The sequence below is a fragment of the Mastigoproctus giganteus genome, chromosome 4 (assembly GCF_048544385.1).
Source record: "Mastigoproctus giganteus isolate SK-2022 chromosome 4, ASM4854438v1, whole genome shotgun sequence".
In the NCBI taxonomy this organism is placed as follows: Eukaryota; Metazoa; Arthropoda; class Arachnida; order Uropygi; family Thelyphonidae; genus Mastigoproctus; species Mastigoproctus giganteus.
Window position 1 is genome coordinate 22,958,075 of NC_143578.1, and position 15,883 is coordinate 22,973,957.

Genomic DNA, 15,883 nt, shown 5'->3' on the forward strand with positions numbered 1-15,883 from the left:
GATGGTTAAGTGGGAGAAGACAGAGGGTGGTAATCAATGGGTGCTGCTCTTCTTGGACTAATGTTATTAGTGGAGTCCCACAGGGTTCGGTGTTGGGTCCACTGTTGTTTTGTATATTTATCAATGATATTGATGAAGGTATATCAGGCTTAGTGTCGACGTTTGCAGATGATACAAAGTTGGCAGGGTTGTTAATGACAGTAATGGCAGTGTGCTACTGCAACAGGATCTAGATAATTTGGGCAGATGGGCTAAGAAGTGGCAACTGAAGTTTAACCTTGACAAATGCAAAGTACTGCATATGGGTAGAAGTAATCCCAGAGAAACGTACCAACTGTGTGGTACTATACTTAAGGTGGTAGAAAATGAAAAAGACCTGGGAGTAATTGTGCAGGCAGATATCAAGTTTTCTGAGCAATGCAGACAGGCTGCCAGGGCAGGTCATGGGGTTTTGTCAATGATATATAGGAATTTTGCTAGCAGGGAAAAGGAGGTGATTATCCCTCTGTATAAGGCAATGGTCAGGCGGCCACGCCTTGCGTACTGCGTACATGTCTGGAGGCCTCATTTTAGGAAGGATGTAGATTTACTTGAGCGTGTACAGAGAAGGGCAACAAGATTGGTGAGGGGAATGAAGGGATCCTCTTATCAAGAGAGGCTTAAGTTCTGCAAATTGCAGTGGCTGGAGACTAGGCACCTGCGCGGTGATCTGATTGAGGTGTATAAGGCCTTGAATGGGTTCAGCACGCTGAATTCTGATGGGATCCTTCCACTTGTTCAGATTACGAACCTAAGGGGGCATAAATTCAAATTAAGAAAAGACAGATGTAGATTAGATGTGCGGAAATTTGCCTTTAGCCAGCGTGTGGTTAATTGCTGGAACAAACTTCCATCTGTCGTTGTGGAAGTTGGTAGGGTGAATAAATTTAAGGAGGAATTGGACAGGCATTTGGAGGGAATGGTGTGATTTTTTTTTTTTTTTTTGGCTGATGCTGCATAAGCTCATACATTTGCTTTCTTGCATCACATGCCACTACTACTACTACTACTACTACCATGACTCGACGCTTGAAAGCACACCGTTCCATTTGTCTACAGCCCAAGAACGGCGCGCGTTACACCAAGCTAGATGGCATTTGGCATTATTTTGAATGATTAATGTCTTGTGGACGGATGCTCACGAGACCTTGTGACTCAGTACTTTTTGACAATCCAACTATCCAATCCAACTATGACAATCCAATACTGTCTTACTTCATAAGAGATCCAAATGCGGAGTTGTGCTTTCGCACAACTCCGCATTTGGATCTCTTATGAAGTAAGACAGTACTGTCAAGGCCAGATAACATATGTTAGTGTATGTTCATGTTTGCTTAGTGTGGGTTATGTTGTTCATCTGGCCGCTTAGCCTAGAGTCTGTGGAGCACCACAGACCGCTAGTTACCGTCACTAGCACTGGGAGCAGGTGAGTGGGAAGAGCACTCTGGCTAAGCTTCCCAGGTAGACCCAGGGCATGCAGCTTGGCCCGAAACGATCCATGAACAGTGAGGAAGAATGAGACGTGAAGGCCTGGTGAGTACCACGAAAGAGGTTTTGGTGCAGTTATCATAACTTGTGGAAGAAATCTTTTAGTTGTTTCACCTTTAGCTGTTTGCTCCGAAGATCTTTGCCAATGCTGGAAGAGCTTAATCTGTTTCATTTCGTTTTTTGCATCATTAGCTAGATCGAGTGTTATATCCAGAATGGTGATGGGAATTCCTCTCTTTATGCGGTATGCAAGGCCACGACGAATAACCTCCAGGTCCAGAGGAAGAATACCTGCTAAGACTTGCAGGGGAGGATTACGCACTGTGCGGCAAGCTCTGGTCACAGTGAGTAGGATATTGCATTGAATTGTATGTAGCTTTGCTTTATTATGATGGCACGAGGGAACCATAGGCATGCACCAGGGCACACAGCTGGTAAGAAGATGGTTTTGTAAAGTAGCATGAGAGTCCTCGTCAAACCCCAATCTGCCCTGCTAATTCTTACGATCATGGCGGCATAACGACGTATTTTGTTGGAGATATAATTAAGATGAGGTAAGAAAGTTTACAGGAATTAGTCACAGGTTACTGCTAGATATCCGAGTTCTGTTTTGAAATGCAATGTCTTCTCAGAGATTTTAATTTGGGGGCGGTCTTCTTATGTCCAAGGATTTTGAGAAGGATAGTCTTCGTTTTTTCTTCAGCGATGACTAACTTGTGGTTGTTTGCCCAATTTTGGAGGATCGTTAAGGCAGGAGAGGCAATTTGTTCAAGCTGAGTTCTAGAATCAGCTTTGATAAGGAAGATGAGGTCATCTGCATATGCCATGCAGTCAACAAGAAGAAATTCATCTAGTATTAAGTTCCAAAAGTAGGGGCCAAGAACTGAGCTCTGTGGACAACCTCTAACAACTGGTCGGGAAGGTTTCTGAAAACTTGTCTGAACAGTTACTGAGCGATTGAAAAGGTAGTTCTGGAAACAGTGGTAGGGCTTGAGTGTTATATTGAGTTGACGTAATCTCCTGACAATGCTGGGCTACCACAAATCGAAATAGCCAGTAGGTATTTTTCTGTGGTTGAGTTTGCTGTGTTGAGGAGATTGTTCATCTGCTTATCCTCATCCAGTGAGGACTGTTTGGAGTTCAGTTCTTCTTCGAGCAGCTGAAGGAGAACAGGTTTTAGTGGATTTCTTGACTTTTGGGGGGGGGGGGATTAGCCGTTTTCGCTCAGCTGGAGAGGTGGAGTTGTTCATTCTGGTGTTCACACTCACGACCTCGTCATCAACAATAATACAGTATTACTATTATTGGAATTCCGTTGGGGGGAAACATCAGTGCCCAACTTAGCTGGTTTGTTATTGAAGGTTTAATCGGAGCTGAGTTTGGGCAGGTGTTTCCAAGTAATTCCTCGTTGCTCAAGAAGTGCCGTTCTCTGCATGAAGGGCGCAATAGCACAACTACGGGGTACTGTTTCCGTTTGAGGTTTAAATTTTGACATATTTTATTGTTGTTTATTAATTTATTATTATTATTTTTTGAAATGGTTAAAAACAGCTAGAATTTATAGCCAATTACCAGGAAGCTTCTTAATTCCAACTCGAAAAATGTGTAGGTTCTCTAAGTGAAACAATATGGTGACGAACAAAGGAGACTGGCGAAAAACATGGTAAATAAGCTAAAATAAACTGCTAAGATTTAAAATAAAAAAGTTTCCTGGGAGAACTCCGCTCCCAATAAGTTTCACAGTTTACAAGTTTCACTGCCTCTGTAACGCTATCGCTACGGCGACCACGTGGGTTTCCATAGGAAAGATACGACGATATATTCACCTGCTTGTAAAATGGCCTTCCCACCTCAAAAAATGATAACATTTTACCTGCAGGTAGAGGAAGCGATGCTGCATCCACTAAAATGGTAGACACAGTCCAGGGAATTGATAATCCAAAGTAGAATCCGTATTTTGTGGGAACAGTTTAAATATCGTTGCAAGTTCACAAGACATTAATCATTCAAATTCAACCGTAGCAACCAAATCGGGCAGCTTCCTCTGCATTATACTGGTGCTAGCATGTGCCCCAATCATCTCGCAGAGGTGTGCTTGAACAACGTTGACCTGCGATCTGAGGGGACGATTGCGTTCTGTCAGCTTCGGAGGTTTTCAGATCGTTTTGTGACGATTTCGTCACTAGCCATTTGCATATTACATCACTACTCGTCAGCCTAAGGATCTTCAGTGTTATTGAAATGTCACGTACCAACTCATTGTTTATATGGCACCCTATTATGATTTCGCACTGGAAGTCTGTTAACTCTGTTGATCACAGCATCTTGCATTCACAGTCGTACTACTGTCTCCTTCGAATGCGAGAGTTGTATACGAGACGTGGTGCTTGGGGAGGATGTGACCAGTTATCAACAAGGAGGTATTCGGATATTGATGGTAGGGCAGTGTATATTAGAGCATGTGCTGTCTTTATGGTAATTCTTCAAAATCAGAGATAAAAATGAAAATTTCTTCTACTTCCCATAAAAAAATAATAATAAAAACAAATACTTGTACAAATAATTGAAAGAGTTACCATCGAGGCTATTTTGCCGTGGCCCTGCACACCTCTACTGAAGACTTTGCTGGCCACACTATCAGCAGTTGTTTTGAGCTCTTATTCAGTACCGCCAAAAACAAACATGGTCTTACATATCCGTAAGATATGTAAGACTCCTTCTGTTGCAAAGCCAGATTACAACTAACGTTACGAATTCTAGTAACAGGTGATTCCTACCACAGCTTGATGTATTTATTAATTAACAGATTACTTAAATTTCAGTTACAACAATATAAGAATTGTTCCGAAGGTCTGCAGTGCTTTGATTGAGGGATTTATAAAGGCAAACTCAATAATTATTTAAAAAAATATGATAAAAATTGATAAAACTAACTCCCATATAAATTGAATCATATAAGGTTGCCCACGTGCGTGCTTGAGGACATGGGTTTGAAAAAGTTGGGTTGGCAACCCAGAGTACTGATCTGAACCTTATCGAACATCTTTGGAATGTATTGGATTGTCGTGCACGTCGAGATCACCCAAAGAACAAGGCAGAATTGGTAAAAATTTGTGGAAATCCATCCAAGAGAGTTTTTATGGCCTTTTTGTATTTAGTGTAGCAACAGTGACGCTGTAGCTACACTAAAAAACAGCAGTTTCGGGAGATTACATCATGTTTTTCCTTCTGAAACTCGACTGAAATGTTTTTCATACAACAAAAAGGCAACTATATCACACCACAATGTAAACTACGCGGAGATGGGGGAAACCCCTATTGCCGTCTGACCCTAAATACACTTTACTAAAAAAAAGCAAATCAACATAGAATACGTGTAATTTACAGTTGCAAGACAGTGACATCCCATTGAACTCTTTGATTCGATAACTCGTTAATCGCTGTTGATGTTGTTGTTGTTAGAGAGTTTTTGGAGCATTGGTGACTAAGGCCATAATTGCTCCCTATATACTGGCTCTAAATTGTTTGTGTTCTGTGGTCGACTTTCTGTTTGTTGCACGAAAAACCTGAGTTTCTGGGAGAAAAAACCACGATACCCTCAGCTGAAACCGACGATCTCCCCCACGTTGTGAAAACAAAAAAAAAAAAAACATAAAAATTCCTCACATCATCAACGGAATTCCAACTCAGTTCTTTGCCACCCGTTGTGTGAGGACAGCAATTCTGATACTTGCGCGGACGTTAGTCTCAGCTGACTTGGTGAGAAATCTGATAACAGCGAGCCGGTATCAGATTTAAAATTCGATAACTTTTTTGTTTTGAAGTTTTATTTATTTATTTTATAAATAAATAAATCATTCCTTTAAAGGAATGATTTTTCTAAGTTAAATAATTTTTTCCTAAGGAAATCATTCCTTTACAAAAGTAGGGTTAAAAAATACCCGAGTTATATAATAAGTCCTGATTGTGATAAATATGGGGTTTGATAGGTAGTAGTAGTGGTATGTGATGCAAAAAAGCAAGCGTATGAGCTTATGCAGCATCAGCCAAAAAAAAAAAAAAAAAAAAAATCACACCATTCCCTCCAAATGCCTGTCCAGTTCCTCCTTAAATTTATTTAACCTATCAACTTCCACAACGACAGATGTAAGTTTGTTCCAGAAATTAACCACCCGCTGGCAAATTTCCGCACATCTATTCTACATCTGTCTTTTCTTAATTTGAATTTATGCCCCCTTAGGTTCGTAATCTGAACAAGTGGAAGGATCCCATCAGAATTCAACGTGCTCAACCCATTCAAGGTAACAATGGCACAACCATCATGAAATCGTTGTGTTTGATCGTGTGATTTCCGACGTGATTAAAAAAATATTCGATATGCATAGGAACATCTGAGTCTTTCCCTCTTTTTTTTAAAAAATTACTTTGTATCAGTCCGTATTTTCAGGCTTGCATCAACTAAATATTTTTCCAATAGATGTCAGGCTAGTCATAATTTAAATACACGAAATTTTACTATTTATTTATTGAAATCATTTATAAATTAAGCAGTGCATTGCCAATTTGGAAGTAGAGGGATTGGAGAATTATATACGAAGTTTTGTTATCTATTCACCAATTTGTAGCGAAATTTCATTAATTTGTTCCTTGTTTTTTTCTTTACTAAATCGAATGTGAGGCTCGAATTTTTAGAAATAGTTAAACAGGTTCAAAAAAGCGATTAGAGGCTTGGTCTATTTGCACATAAACGAGTTGTTATCATAGGAATGCACTGGAGTGAATGGGAGTTTTCACAAGGGTGACGATAAGATCAATCAATATCCGTTTATTCACTCGAAGTCCAACACAAAACTGTCAATCACAGCAGAATAGCAGTCTCAAAGGAAGTTTCGGGCAAAATAGTTTAGCAAAAGTGTCCCAAAGCAGAAGCAGCGAACTGAAGGGACAAAGAAAAAGCAAGCTATGGGAGAGAGGTATTGGGTTCTAGCAGAGACGGTTGCTAAAAAAGAAATACTGTAATAAAAGTAAAGCAGTAAAAAAAAAAAAAAAAAAAAAAATGCATTAAATTATAATAAATGAAAATATAAAACTTATGTATTAGCTGAGAAAAGTACAATTTCTAATGGGGCTCACTGAGATCTCGTGTTGGAAGTGGATAGTTTGAATAAATTTATTTCGTCTGTTAGTAGACGAAATATTAATGGGGACGGAAAGATGAAATGGGATAGGTTTTTTTTTGGCTTCCTTGTATCCTTTGTCTAACAAGATGAGATTAGCCTTTAATAGAGTATGTATTACTCACTTTATGTACTAATGGTGAAAAAAAATGACTGAAGAGTAAAATCTGGATGAAATGAGAGAAAGAACTTTGGTTAGTGTTGGACTGATTCAGATTCATTTATATTTAGCCAGTTTTATCAATTTTCTTACAAGAAACAATTAGCTTTTATCCTCAGTAACTTTAGATACTATATATTTAGAAATTTTATATACTCAATGAATAATATTGTATTTTTACATGATACCAATGTGAAATATTTATTCAAAACATCAAAAATTTATTTAGAACTCCCGGTTATTGTGAAAATTGATTTTTTCATTTACATGATTGCTTTGCTAGGAAGGCATTGTATTCTATTAGCATTTTGTTTCTTACCAGACAAAGAATGTACTTATAAGAAAGTAATTATTATCTTAATCAAAAAGTGTATATCCTTTTAAGTTTAATGGTCACAGTCTATGGTTGTTCACAGCCATTGTCAGTTTATTTGGCATCGAACCACTATTATTGGATGTTAATTTGATTTGGGGCAGGCTCAGCTCCAAAAATTTCAGGAATTAAGTTTAGCTTCTAAATGTAAAACTTTGGAATAATATGTAGGAAAATCAAGGAGATAATGTTTTTGACCACCATTGAAGTCCATAATTGTTTTGTGGATGATTTTATATCTATAATGCCCAACAATTAAACACTGTTCATCATCCTTATCACTTCAATAAGGTGGAAATTTGCCTTTAGCCAACAGGTAGTTGTGGAGGTTGATAGCTTAAATAAATTCAAGGAGTAACTGGACAAACTTTTAGAGGGAATGGATGTGTGAAATGGTGTTTTTTGGTTGGGGGGGGGGGGGGCTGATTTCATAAGCTTGCTTTCTTGCATCACATGCCTCGATTACTATTGCTACTTGGTTTCCACTTAAGTAGAAAAAAATGTATATTCCAATTATCCCTTGAATATAAATGTATGGTTTGGAACACACTATAAATGCCTGTGTTGTTTCATTCTAGAGTTAATCAAAATTTAATCCATCTATTTATAAGATTTATTAAATAGTTTTCAAACAGCCGACTGGGCTAGCCAGGTGGGTAAAGTGCCTGCCTGACAACCCAAAGGTTGTGGGTTCGAATCCCGCCTCGGGCTTGGATCAAAGTACTGCAAAAACCTTGGGAGGTGCATTATGGCCACAGAAGCCGATGCGCCAACAACTACAAAAAAAAAAAAAAAAAAGTTTTCAAACAGAAACTTGCATTAAATTAAAAGTTCCATTCAAAATGAAATTGCCCCCAATCCACACAAAGAAGTTGTTAAATGAAAATTAGATGAAATAAAGTCGTTAGATTTGATTTCATCAAATGCATTTTATATCTGTACAAAGTAGATAATGATATAAATAATTTATGTCAAAATAATATTTCTTTTTAATACAGACTGGGGCAGTGTGCGAATTTCAGGTTGGATTAAAATTATCCCACTGGGATTATTATAAGTTGGCTTGGGCTGAGTTAAATTATAGTGTTATTAAACAAGATGATGATAGTCTGATAGGACCCTGACCTGGCACAGTAGGGATTAACGAAAAAGGCCATATGATAAGTTGTGTGCAACAGGGTGGCCTTATGGGCAAAATGTGTCATAAGTTCTGAAAATGAAGTTTGATGGAGTAAGAATGAAAATTTAATGAAATAAAATATTACAAGTAAATTTGTATCCTGTCAAAATTTAATGATTGTGAATAAACAGTGGGGCCATGTACAAGTTATATCAACAAAAAGGGAGTGTTAGAATGTGAGAGGCAGGAGATCATAATGTTATTGAAAAAGTTTTCTTAAAAAATGATGCAGCAAATTAGAGTAATTCTTTATATAATTAGAAGGAAATAAAAGTTGCAGTTTAAGCAGCAGGATGTTCAAAAATTTAGATATATTAAAGTATATATGATATTTGTGTAAACCACACTGGTGCCAAATTTTCTCCAGGTATAAGAATCCTAGTGACCAGCATTTAAAAGTGGTAGAGGAAGCCTATCTTTGCTAAAATGACTTTTAAATGCATACACTTTAACCCAAGGTCTGTCATGTTGCAGTGTGCTACTGCAACAGGATCTAGAAAATTTGGGCAGATGGGCTTAGAAGTGGCAACTGGAGTTTAACCTTGACAAATGAAAAGTACTGCATATGGGTAGAAGTAACCCCAGAGAAACGTACCAACTGTGTGGTATTACACTTAGGGTGGTAGAAATTGAAAAAGCCCTGGGAGTAATTGTGCAGTCAGATATGAAGTTTTCTGAGCAATGCAGACAGGCTGCCAGGGTAGGTCGTGGAGTTTTGTCAATGATATATAGGAATTTAGTTAGTAGGGAAAAGGAGGTGATTGTCCCTCTGTATAAGGCAATGGTCAGGCCACACTTTGAATACTGCGTACAGGTCTGGAGGCTTCATTTTAGGAAGGATGTAGATTTGCTTGAGCATGTACAGAGAAGGGCAACAAGATTGGTGAGGGGAATGAAGGGATCCTCTTACCAAGAGAGGCTTAAGCCTCTGCAAATTGCAGTGGCTGGAGACTAGGCTGTTGTTTGTTTGTTGTTATTTGGTTTTTAGGAGCATTAGCAACTAAGGCCATATTGCTCCGGGATATGCGGTTGTCATTCCCTGACCTTTCCGCATCCTCCGTATTTGGTGGTGATTGGTTCGAACCCCGGTCTAATCAAGAAGCATGTGCTACACACTGCTGCTCCTTCCAACCTGGCTATGGAGGCGCCCGGAGACTAGGCACCTGCACGGTGATCTGATTGAGGTGTATAAGGCCTTGAATGGGTTGAGCACGCTGAATTCTGATGGGATCCTTCCACTTGTTCAGATTACAAACCTAAGGGGACATAAATTCAAATTAAGAAAAGACAGATGTAGAATGGACGTGCGGAAATTTCCCTTTAGCCAGTGGGTGGTTAATTGCTGGAACAAACTCACATCTGTCGTGGAAGTTGAAGGTTAAATAAATTGAGGAACTGGACAGGCATTTGGAGGGAATGACGTGTTTTTTTTTTTTTTTTTGGCTGATGCTGCATAAGCTCATACACTTGTTTTCCTGCATTACATGTCCTAACTGGAACACAGATATTCATGTGAATTTTTGAGATTCCATTTTTGTTTCATTATAAAAAAATTATTATTTAGCCTTTTGTTAAATTGGGATTGATTGATTATGATTTATATAATTTATCCCATTTCTCATTGCTCTTTTACTCATTAATGTACCATAGCCCTGATTCATCAGTTCATAATGTTCATAATTAAAATTTCCCAAAATCTCCACTTTCCTTTTTAATTTTTATAATTACAGCTTAAAAAAATAGTATTTGTACTTTCCAGCTACCAAAAAATGAATTGTATGACATCTATTAATGTCCAATTTTTTATTTTATTTTTTATTATTACAGGGTAGAAAGAGAGAAACAGGAGTGTACATGCATTAATATATGGTATTATGAAAGGAATAATATATGTATATATTATTCCTAAATGGTTTTGTTTCTTGCACCATCCAGAGTTGGCTGTTGGTTATGTTATCAAGAAAGGGAATATGGGATGTTATCCTCACTCAACATCCCTGAAAAATATTTACCAAAAATGCTACATATTGAGCTCTACAACCTCAGTTTTCATGTCAACCGGAAGCGATGCAGGATCATATAGACAAGACTGCACAAAGGAGGATCAGAGGGTAACGCAGTAATTACAGACCTGTTAGTTTAACTTCTGTTCTGGGGAAATTAATGGAGTCACTGGTTAAAGAAGCACTGCAGGATCATCTAGATAACACTTCGGTTATAGTTTGGATGGCGCCTCCGTAGCCAGGTGGGCAGGAGCAGCAGTGCATAGCACATGCTTCTTGATTAGATCGGGGTTCGAGCCCGTGAGCCACCAAATACGGAGAATGCGGAAAGGTCAGGGAATGACCACCGCATATCCCCGGAGCAATATGGCCTTAGTTGCTAATGCTCCTAAAAACCAAATAACAACAATATAGTTTGGACATAGCATGGGTTTGTTAAGGGGAAGTCTTGTCTGACCAATTGGATTGGACATTATGATGTTGTCACAGAGGAACTGGATGCAAAAAATAATTTTGATATCATATACTTGGATCTTAGGAAAGCTTTTGATACTGTTGCACATGGATGACTACTGTACAAATTGCAGCAGTATGGCATTAAGGGCAAAATGCTGCTATGGATAAAGGGATGGTTGAATGGGTGAAGACAGAGTGGTAATCAATGGACACTGCTCTTCATGGACTAATGTTATTAGTGGATTCCCCCAGGGTTCAGTGCTGGGTCCATTGTTGTTTCCTGTATTTATTAATGATAGTGATGAAGGTATATCAGGCTTAATGTATAAGTTTTCAGACGATACAAAGGTTGGCAGGGTTGTTAATGACAGTAATGATGGTATGCTACCACAAGAGAATTTGGAAAAGTTGAGCAGATGGGCTCACAGGTGGTAAATGAAGTGTAACATTGACAAATGTAAAGTACTGCATATGGGAGCAGTAACCCCAGAGTACCGTATCAACTGGGTGCTAGTGGAGAATGAAAAGGATCCGAGGGTAATTGTGCAGTGAGATATGAAGTTTTCTGAATAGTGAATAAAGGCTGCAAGAGTAGCTCATTGTGTCTTGTCAATTATATACAGGAATTTTGCTAGCAGAGATAATACAGTGATTGTCCCCTTGTATAAAGCAATGGTCAGGCCACACCCTGAGGTATACCATGTGTGGAAATTCGCCTTTAGCCAGCAGGTGGTTGCTAGTTGGAACAAACTTCCATCCGTTGTAGTCAAGGTCAGAAACTTAAGTTCAAGGCAGAACTAGACAAACATTTGGAGTGAATGGATAGGTGAAATGGGAATGGGTTTTTTTTTTTTAATTGGCTGACGCTATTATAAGCTTGCTTTCTTGCATCATATGCCCTACTAATGCTAATTGTAATCAGTGGTCTCGTCTTGCATGGTGCAACAAATGCTGCTGTTAGTCCATAGAGCATCTGAAATTGGTTGTGTGGACTGACTACCCTATTCTATTCTGATCAGATGGACAGATGTGTGTGGAGGATGCCTGGAGAACAACTGTTGCTGAAGTTCATTTTACCAACAGGGAAGTTATTATTATTATTATCCATATGATGCAAGGAAGCCTGAGGCTTATGCTGCACCAGGAAAAAAAAGTTCCCGAGTAGCCCTGGGGGGAGAGAGAGAGAGACAAAAGTAGAAGGGAATCACCAAGAAAGAGAAGAATGATGATATCCAGCTCAGGACCCTGGGTGTACCAAGCCCATACTCACCAGATGTGAGCCCCCGGGGTTTCGGAGGATGGAACTGTTTTTCATGTTATAGCCTTTTGGTGGTTGTGCAGGAACACCAATACTTTTAGATTATTCTCTGCTCCCTATATTGTGGCAATTCTTTGGTATAGACCTGATAATGTCACTGGCACTAGCATGATTATACAAAGGTTGGAATGGCTGACCTGGAGCCCAAAATTGAATCTTATGGAACACCTATGAAATGAACTGGAATGTTGAGTGAGGGGCAGACCCAACCTGTTCCCAGGGGAGGACTGGCATAAGACTTATCTGGGAAACCCTGGTGGGCCAGAAGATGAAGGCCAGCATGATTTTCAGTATTGCACTCTGAGCTCTGATACATTGTTTGTTTTCCCCAGTAAGAATTTTTGGCCCAGTCCTCGTCATGTTCCCATCAGATGATTACTATTATACATGAGGAATGAAGGACTATATCTGCTATAGTCAATCATTTGTTGGTGAAAGGCTTACCCAGGGCAACTGAAGGGGCAATGACATAAAATTGAAGTGAGTAGCTGTGAAACTAACATGGGTCCCAATACTTTTTTGAGGGTAATGTATACATTAGTTATATGGTGTCGCTATACAGAAACTATGATGGTAGTTCACTGCAGTAATAAAGGTAAAATCTGTCAGCAACAATTTTGAGATTAGGTAATGATTTACATCTAAATGAGGTAAAAATAAATAAGTGGACTGCAGAACTGTGACAAATGGAAGCAGATTTTACTACACAGAAAGCTGCCTATGGCTGTTATAGTTAATTAGTTCACTACACACATAGTTAAAGTCATATAGTTGAGATGGGGTTTTTAGATTTATGCTCTGTATCTTATCCCCCCCAACTGTGCTTACCGATTAATCTCTGCCCCCTCCATGTATGCAACTGTCAATAAGAGTGATGTCGCATATTGTTTTGGTGTTCTGTACAAAGGGAGTATAATCTATATGCTTATAGATTTATGTATAGCTTACTGTGCAGCCTAATAAAATGTCACAATGCAAAATTTAGGAAAGAGCAAAATTTATTGAATTAAAAAGAAATAGTGGTTTTTAATAGACATTTCACTAGTTGTGAAAGATGACTGTAAAAAAAGAATTAGCATTATAAAAAAAAATTTCTGATTAAGCACATTTTCAAGGCAAAAAAAATGAGACTTTACTAGATATATATATATATTTTTTTTTTTTTTTTGCTTACTCTACAGATGTAAATGTATTTATTGTGAAAATGAAGAAACACTAGTAGAAATATGTGAATTACTTTTTGTAAAATTTATTATGCAACAGGGATTTCATTAGTTAGCATTCATGTACATTCCTTCTCCAACACAAAACATTATTTACCGACAGTGATATTTCTTTATTTCTTGTGGAATCTTCTCTGACTGGGAACAAAATTGAACACTTGGGTATATTTATATAGTAGGTATATTTTCTTCATATAGGGCTGATGGCAAGATTCCACAAGGAATCTGGAAACATTACCAATTGTTAAATAAGATTTTTATGGAGAAGTAAGAGTATGTGTGAATGCACACTGATTGATTTTGGTATTTCATCTTTTTAATAGTATTTCTTTAAGAAATACCATGCAGTGTTCTCATGTGGATGCCATTTTGCCAATCTCATCAGGCGAGTTTCCTGTCTTTGGATCCTTTCAAAATGCTTGATGTCTTTTTTTAGGTGCAGCCAATAATGTGACAATCCTGTAGCATAATCATAAAATTAATTTGTTCTGTGGACATGCTCTACTAAAAGAAAAGTCATGAACAAGTGCTTACATTAAAATTGTGTAAACATCTATTGTCATGCAGTGTCAATTTTTGACTGCATTTGAGATATTCAGTATTGTTTAATTGGACTTGAGTTTTAAAATATTCATTGCATGCCAAGTAAAGGGTAGTTATTTTTAACAGGTGCCTAGTGGCAAACAAATATGGCTCTGAATTTGGGTCACATTAATATGGTAGTTTGAAAGTGATTATATCAGGGCACCAACTCTTAATGTTGCTAAATGACTACTCTTAATTAGACTTTCATGTAGTGTGGAATGCTGGCATTTTCTTATTTTTGTTTTGGCACTTAAAACCTTTGATGCACTCCTGCTTCCAAAGAAAATTAGCATGAATTTTTATTTTTTGTCCATTGTGTTATATAAATGAATTCATTTTTTGGCATGTTAGTATATATGCACAATGTGCCTATTGTCTTCACCACATCCCTCTGTCTGTCTGCATTTAACAACTTGACTACTGGTGGCCACATTTTCAGGAAATTTTATATTTGGACCTTTTTTAAAAGATTTGTTGGGGCCGTTCCAAATTTCATTAAAATCAGACCAATAGAAATCTCAAAATTATTATTGTTTTTTTTTCTTTCCTCATATAATAAACTGACTCCAAGTAGATGGATTTTCAAAAAAATTATATTTGGGCCTTTTAGAAAGATTTGTCAGGCCATCCCAAATTTCTTAAAATTGGACCAATAGAAATTCAGCAATTTATTTTTTTCATACATATCATGTAAGCTATCCATATATTATACCTGAAGCACTGGATATTATTATTGTTGCCATTCGCTAGTTGGAGGAATGAATGGGCAATGTGGCAGATGTGCAGAATCAGAATTTTCTCAGTTCACATATAAGTCATTTCTTTTTACTTTTTTTTGTTTTTAATCATGAACTATTGATATTTGCTAATGCACCTGAAATATAATGTACTGCGTACATTAACTTGTTATTGTATTGGCATGAACTTCTACTTTCTACCCTTAAAAGATCACTACTTTCCCTTGCTGCTATCTACATGTTTTTTCTGGAGCTGTATTTCAGTTTCATTGGTGTGTCTGACTCCTGAAGACTCTTCCCTCTTATTCAGATGAAATACTCTACTGGACTGGGTTTTAATATCTGTTGTTTTTTTATTAATCATATCCTTAACTGTTGTTTTCAGAGTCTTACTTATATATCATTGCACATAATTTCAGAGAAAAACCAAACAGTATTTGACAACTTGTCCACCTCCATGGGCCAGGAATGGTAATCAGGGACCATAATTTTTTTTTAACTACTATTGCTTGGAATAAGAGGACAATCACTGAAAACAAACAGCATGACCATCACCACACTGCAATACATGTAATAGATGCTAGTTTTCTCTGTTTGGACCAGAACTGGGATATGTTGTTGTTATTGGAGGTTTCACGGCAAAATGATAGCTAAGGGTTGTTATGCACTAAAGATAATTGGTTACTAAATAAGTAAATTTACTGGCATGAATGTAATTTACGGGTACCTACTGCATTGTTCATACCAGTACGATAAAAAATGAAAATATCTATTAGAATTACATAGATGTGAATTTAAGTATTTCTTCAATATGGCATTGACTTTGGATTTGCATCATTGACCCCATCATTAAACAAATATGAAAAAATAAATAAGTGAGAACTGAGATTTCGCCATACTGGTGTGCAAAATGCAAATGTGCCTGCTCACTTTTTGTGTCCATCCACAAATTGTGGACGGACCAACATGTTGTAATATTTTCTTAAGAGTTTTGGTGTCGTGAAGGGTGGTAATTTGATAATGTTTTAGATAACAGAATTTCTGTTACTCATATTTGCCTCTTGTATCTAGCATAATGACAAACAAAAAGACAGAGAGGGAGATTATAACTGAAGTAAAGTAGGAGTAGGATGAAGCACTGAGT

General features: G+C 37.7%; 1 protein-coding gene across 1 annotated transcript in view; it reads left to right on the top strand.

The window, feature by feature from the left end:
* Positions 1-6,615: 6,615 nt before the first annotated feature.
* The window catches only part of LOC150086464 (uncharacterized), a 29,395-nt gene continuing 20,127 nt past the window's right edge, over positions 6,616-15,883 (top strand). The window contains exon 1 of the mRNA XM_090371405.1: positions 6,616-6,898. The gene's annotated coding sequence lies outside the window, so the exon portion shown is untranslated. The remainder of the gene's footprint in view (positions 6,899-15,883) is intronic.